The sequence below is a fragment of the Chrysemys picta genome, unplaced genomic scaffold (genome assembly GCF_011386835.1).
Source record: "Chrysemys picta bellii isolate R12L10 unplaced genomic scaffold, ASM1138683v2 scaf3525, whole genome shotgun sequence".
Classification (NCBI taxonomy): Eukaryota; Metazoa; Chordata; order Testudines; family Emydidae; genus Chrysemys; species Chrysemys picta.
In genome coordinates this window covers 1-6,000 of record NW_027056226.1, presented here as the reverse complement: position 1 = coordinate 6,000, position 6,000 = coordinate 1, and the positions used below count along the sequence as shown (strand labels likewise).

At 52.9% G+C, this 6,000-nt stretch overlaps 1 long non-coding RNA gene across 1 annotated transcript; it reads right to left on the bottom strand.

The window, feature by feature from the left end:
- Positions 1 to 425: 425 nt before the first annotated feature.
- LOC135980470 (uncharacterized) lies at positions 426 to 5,793 on the bottom strand. The gene is made up of 4 exons (XR_010597528.1): positions 5,010 to 5,793; positions 4,786 to 4,877; positions 4,345 to 4,398; positions 426 to 731 (listed from the first exon to the last, which is right to left on the bottom strand). It is a non-coding gene; the product is annotated as an uncharacterized LOC135980470 (long non-coding RNA).
- Between the last annotated feature and the right edge of the window lie 207 nt (positions 5,794 to 6,000).

Below are 6,000 nucleotides of genomic sequence, written 5' to 3'. Positions count from 1 at the left end.
CGGAGCCGCCAGGGTCCCTTTTCGAGCGGGTGTTCCGGTCGAAAACCGGACACCTGGCAACCCTAGACAGGATGCTGGCAGCCAGCAAGATTCCTCTACTATTAAAGGTGCAGTTTCCAGAAAAGAGAAGGCCGACATCTCAGTCACATGGCTACACGCGGCCTAGTGCACAGTGAGGAAAGTTGGCCGCACACACTTGGAAATCAGCAGCAGCTTTATTATGCAACAAACAACTCGATGCCATGTTAACACTGGCCCGTCCTTCTGTGACGCTTGGAAAGGCTCCTATGAGAGGGGGGAAAAAAACCACAGGAAAAACAATGATCTTCAGCTACATATTGATCTTCCAAACTCTCTGTTTCTATCCATCCAGCTTGCATCTAAACACTCTACACTCATATTAAAGCAACCATCGTTTCCACCGGAAAGGACCACGTTTCCTGCCCCTCTAGGGTTACAGGGGTGTACCCAGGGCCAGCACAACCCATTAGGCAACCTAGGCGGTTGCCTTGGGCGCTAACATTTGGGGGGCGGCGACCGCGGCGGCCGGATCTTCGGCTGCCCCTGTTGTCGTCGGTATTTCGGGGACGGGACCTTCCGCCACCTAGGGCGGCAAAAACGCTGGCGGCGCTCCTGCGTGTACCTAGAGCTGTAGTGCACGGCCCGTGTCTGTGCTTACCTCGCTAGTCCTGGAACAGCTCCTCGGGAAACAGCACCTCAGCCCTTCTGGCCTGGAATAGGAAGAGGAAGGATTAATCATTCAAACACATAACAGCCCATGTCACCGTGGGGCTGAAGGGGTCCTGCTACTCAGACTGCATCAATGGGCACAGAGACCGGACATAATCTGATTCGCTGCAAAGGGACCTAAGAGGAGAAAAACGTAGGGGAGGCAGAGCATCAGCGCCACCCTGTGGTGAGTGGCTTACATGACTAGTTTCTGTCTTACTTTTTTGGAAGAACAATACAAAGTCCTAACTAAGGGGGAACTGTTTCCTTGCAGTGAGCCCAGGACGAATTCCCACCAGAGGGGCTGCTGCTGGGCTAGGGTGTTAACTTGGACCCTGCCTTCCTTTGCAATCCCCAAGCCTCTTCAAGCGCAGTCAATTAGGACTCCAGGAACAGAGGTGGTTGCTTTGGGTAGGTCTACACTTGGGGCTATTTCGACCCTGCTAGCACGGGTGTAACAGCAGTGTAGCTGGTGAGGCCTGGCTAAGGCAAGTAAAGGGACGCTTGAACCCTATGGCTATGCACCCTACATGCCCATTCAGGGCCTCCCCAGTCTACGCTGCTATATTTAGTAGGGTAGAGTCCTGCCCCTTCCCCGCTGCCAGAGCCTTTCCCCACGGCAGTGAAAGATTCCAGTGGGGAAAGGCTCTGGTGGGGGGAGGCAGTGCGGAATGGCACCGGCAGCTCCCCAAGCTGAGCCTGGCTGCCCTCCCTACCACAGCCTTTCACGTGTAGCTACACGCACCCTACATGCTGACGTAGGTGTAGACAAGGCCTTTGTGTAATAAAGGACAGTGCAGGATGGAAGAGGGACAGGGTCAGGATTTAAGGATCATGGAAGCTTTTGTTTTGTTAGCTGCTGTATGGAGATGGCTGCTGTGTTCGTAAAGGGACCCCTGTAGCACAGAAATAGCTCAGGGTCTGGGACAGGGTGTCACATTTTTCCTTGTCCTTCTGCACCTCAAAACTTTTTTTTTTAAAAGGCTACTAGTCAAATCCTGCAGTTGGGAGCCCAGTGTGCAGTGCACACAGCCCAGATACACACCAGGGGTTATTGTAATCAGCGACTGCCCCAAGCCACATCATTCAGCTCTGGCTCCGGATCCAGATCTCAGCGTCCCCAAGTCCACCAGTGCTGGGTTTGGGATTTCCAGTCTGAGCTCATCTCTCACTGCCATGATCATTTCAAAGCCTCGGCCAACACCCTCCAGTGTCCTGAGTCACTGATGCTGCAGGGCTAGAGATCCTCAGCTGGTGGGAATTTGCAGAGCTCCATTGCCGTCCATAGCGCTAAGCCAATTTGCACCATCCGAGGAGCTGGTTCTTGGCGTCCGGTACTGACTAGTGAAGGACTAGCTATAGGCATTAGCAGACTGAATCAAACTTGAGTTCCATCCAGTCCAGGAGCCCATCTCTGACAGCAGCCAGCACCCGATGGTTCAGAGGAAGCTGTCAGAATCTCACAGTAGCAGCTGTGGAAGAATCTGTCTCCCAGATCGGCTTTCTACAGATCTCTAATAGGCCTTTGTCCTTATTCTCCCCCAAAGCGGAGTGACGTTAGCGCAGGAAGGAACAAAGGTACCTGTTCTAAATAGAGTTCAGCCTGAGAATTAGTCTGAATCCAATATGCTGACAGGCTGAAAAACATGAAGGGCCCAGCCGGCTCTGTAGTGCTCTGCGCTTTCCCAGCCAGCCAGGTCCTTCCTGAAGCCGTTGTTCAGAAAATGGGGGTCTCCTCAGAATTGCCCTGGGCTCATGTGCGCACGGTGGCTGGGGTGGGAGACTCAGTGGGTACAAGAGCCAGAGTCAGTCCAGAGCCACTGTAGGAGAACTACGCTGCGAGCTGGACTGTCCCCGTCCCAGGCAAACCGACAGGCTGCTTTAATGGTTAACGTGGTCTTGCCTCCAGCTTTCCTGTCTTCGTTTTAAGCAATTGTCCCGGCCTCCGGAGAATGTGAATAACTCCCGTAGGCTCGCTGATCACCGGGACCACACTCGCCCGGAGCCTTCCCCTTGCCATCAGCTCCCTCACTCCGTGCCCATAACTCTCCTCCCACAGTCCAGGGACCAGTTATTTTGCCCTTTGCTGTACTTTGTCTAGAGTCTCCTCTGTAAATGTGTGTGTGTGTGTGTGAGGGTGGGGGTGGGGGAGGGGTGAGAATTGCCATATGAAAGGTGGTGAGGAGAGAGCTTGTCTCTAGCTCTACAGAGCTTTGATCTCCTTGCTGTGATTCATACCCCTACTGCTGCAGAATAGAGGTGAAGGAGGCATGACCTAGTCTAGTGGCACTAGCCCATTTCAGTCATGAGGACAGAGGTTGCTGTGCTCTGGGTTTATCCTGCCAGCCTGGGGCTGGCCAATCACTGTACTGTTATGTAATAAGGGTCCCCTGTGGAACGCATAATGAGCTAGCCAGGGTCAAAGGTTACTTGGTCCGTCCTCAGCCATGAATTTTAGCAGGCGGATGCTGCTCCTCCTTGTTTTCTCCTCTTTGTGGACTTTGGCGGTGCCCAGCAGTTCGTGTGTTGGGGGATCAACAAGGAAAAAAGAAGTTTAGCGACAGCAGAGAAAGGGGAACCCTGGATTAGCTTTATTCCAGCTCAATCATCACACCATTAATGATGGAAATGGTCTCTGCTCTGTCCTTTGTAGGGCTCAAAGAACACATTCCCTTCTCCATGGGCCTGGGCCAAAGCCCATTAAAGACAACAGAGAGACTGACTTCTGTGAGCTTTGTTTGGATCAGGCCACCTTGAACAAAGAGGGGTTGGACTCATTCCTGCGTCACTAGGCTTAGCCTATAACCATCTCACTGTCCACTATTTCCTTTGACTGACGGGCTGGTCTCACCCTCACTCAGTTCCCGGACTAAGGAACTGGATCTGAGGAGTTTGTACCCAATATCCCCCACCTCCTCCCTCTTTACATCTGAGGGTCTCTCTGATGAGTCCTTGCTGAGGACTGTCAAGTCATATTGCCCAGGCCTGATCTTCTTTGACTAAACACCAGGAAATACGGGCTTCCAGGGCTCCATCTGTGTCTTTGCATTAACCAGGTGTATCTTCCTGCCTCATTTAACTACCAGGCTCCTCTGATCAGCGAAGCAGCAGAAAAGCTTCCTGACTCAGGATACAGAGTAACTCTGCTGCTCAGTGCAGCATCTGCCAACCTGCCAGCCTTCAGGCCCAGCCTGTGATATGGTTCTGCAGATCCTAGGCTCAGTGCAGATCCTGGCAGCTGCGTGGGAATGTGCCTGAAAGCCGCTTTTGTGAGCCACCCCCACTAACTTGGAGGCCATCTGGCCACTGGGCCAGCCCCCAGCATAAAGCAGAGAAGCCTCGGGGATGCCGCAGCCATGCCCCCTCTCCCTTGGGAACACCTCCCTCTCCTGAGGCTGGGAGGAGGGTGGTGTTGGAGCCATTACAACAGGCCGATGGCGCCCATTACAGAAGAGGATCATCACACAGTGGATGACCAAAGTACACAGTACAAATTAGATCCCATTGGTGCCATGACAGGGCCTCTGCATCCCCATTGCCATCTCCTTGACCCACATCCTGGGACCTCTGCTTCCTCACTGCACTAACCTAAGGATATTACTTATGTTCACGTACCAAGTCCAGGTCTTCTGATCTGGGTCTGTCTGCCGGCGTGCTCGACAGTGCACCCTAGGGAATCAACACAACGGCTCTCCTGTCAATGCTTACATTCTCCAGGGCGAACTTTCAGAGGTTCAGCCTCTCAACAAAGAGAGCAGTTTTCAAGACGTCTCACGGGAAATCAAACTCAGTCACAATCTGGGAAATTACCGAGGGACTGATGGCCGAATGCTACGCTATTTCCACTGTTCCAGAGGGATTTCCTCAGAAGTATCTGGATGATTATGGTTTCAACACAACCCCTGCCTTTTACATAAACCCCAGGCCACCCCACTTACAGGTCAAGAAATGAGGATGCAAGGTGCCCCAGACATACATATGGGGCGCTGCCAGTTGTGAGAATATGGGACTGAGCAACGCTCTGCAATCTCAGTTCAACAAGTCAACAAAACTTACCTCAGCAAAGAAGGCAACTGAGGTGAGCGTGTGCTTCTTCCTGCCCCACTTGGGCCTTGGGCCTGAAATCCTTCCCTCTCTCATGTGGGGCTCTGGAACATAAATACCCATGAGTAACAGGGACAGCAAGCTCTACAGAGCAAATCCGTACGGCAGATGGTAGAAAGAATAGCTTATACTATCTATCTATCTGTCTATCTATCATTACATGTTAATTCACTTACAGCATCTAGGCCTCCCCATTGTAGCTGAATGGCTCACAGTCAGAAGCTGGGATGTATCTGTTGAGGGGCTGGATTGTAGGATGAGAGTCCATGCACAGGCTCAGGCCAATATCTTCTTATGTCACTGTCCAAAGTCTGGCACTAACATTCATATTCAGGCATCTAAACGAGTGGATTCATTTTCAGAGGAGCTGAACAGCCACGGCTTCGGCAGATTCGAGTGAGAAGTTCTTGGTATTCAGCATTTGAGAAAAGTCAGGCCATTTATTTAGGTGCCTGAGTGCGGCATTGCAGCCTCTGCCATGGGTCGTTTACAATGAATATGGAATCAACATCATCTTGGCACGACAACCAAGTTCAGGATCTAATCGAACTGTATCCTCTCTGTACTGCTGTACGGTTGTGAAACATTGGGACTGCGCCACTCAGAGTGGGCAAAGCTGGAGGCTTTCCACATAAAATGCCAACGTTGTATATTGGGCATAGAGTGGAACGACTTCATTTGTAAAGCAGATGTTTATGGTCGCTCCGGTCTACAGACTACTGGGGCCATTGTCCGCAGATGGCGTCTTATGCTTTTCAGAGGACATGTGGAGAGTATGCCACAAGACCAGGCCTGCACAACATACGGCCCGTGGGGGCCCACTGTGTGGCCCGCAGGGGGATTCTAAACCCCACGCACACAAAGTCCCGAGGCTGGCGTGGCGGCGTGTAGTGAGTCGGTGTGGCTCCCCTCCTGCCCAGAAGAGGGAGCACCCTTGCAGGCAGAGGAGTGGGTGGAGCCACCGCCGCCTGTTCCCACCCCCCGGAAGTCAAGGGGCGGGACAGGAGGTATAAAGGCCGGCCGCCAGAGCTCAGTCAGCCTCCAGCCACTGGAGGAAGCAGACGTGCGGCCGGGAGCTCCCGGCCACGAGACCTCCGAGGCCCGAAGACAGTACCCTGACTGGCCGGAGCTGCCCCGGACCCGCTATGAGGAGGGCCTGAGCCTTAA